This window comes from Condylura cristata, unplaced genomic scaffold (genome assembly GCF_000260355.1).
Source record: "Condylura cristata isolate star-nosed mole 26May11 unplaced genomic scaffold, ConCri1.0 scaffold00018, whole genome shotgun sequence".
NCBI lineage: Eukaryota > Metazoa > Chordata > Mammalia > Eulipotyphla > Talpidae > Condylura > Condylura cristata.
This window is the reverse complement of record NW_004567119.1, coordinates 39,989,337-39,989,923: the sequence shown is the minus strand read 5'-3', so window position 1 is coordinate 39,989,923 and position 587 is coordinate 39,989,337.

Sequence of the window (587 nt, the reverse complement as noted above, 5' to 3'; positions counted from 1 at the left end):
ATCACTTTATTGATGTAGAACTTACATTTGGTAAAATTCATCAACTTTAAGTAGAAAATGAGTTTTGATAAATGTCTACTGACTATAACTATCACAATCAAGTTATAGAGCATTGATATTACCCCCAAGTTCCCTAAAGTTCTCTTGCATTCAACAACTTTCCACTTCCAACTTTTGGCAGCCACTCAATTGTTGCCTGCTTTTTATATTACTTTGCCTTTTCTAGAATTCCACAAAAATGGTATCAGAGTGTGTACAATTTTGTGTCTGACTTTCAATCTAGTGTAGTTGTTTTTTTAGTTAACATTTTATTTTATTATAAATATAATGTATTTGTATATATTTTATATCATTGTTCTTTTTTTTTCATTGTTTATTTTTGTGCACCGTTTGATTTCTTTTCTCAGCTGTAGTCCCCAGAGATTCCCACCAGTTCACCCATGTACCCTCTCCACAGACCTTTCTGCTCTTTCCGCCCTCCTTTGACCCCTCTGCCACCCCTTCCCCTGCAGAATATCACTGATTTATCGTTGTCTGCTTATTTTTGTTTTTTCCTAGACCCTCTATATTCTTCCTATAACCGAAAC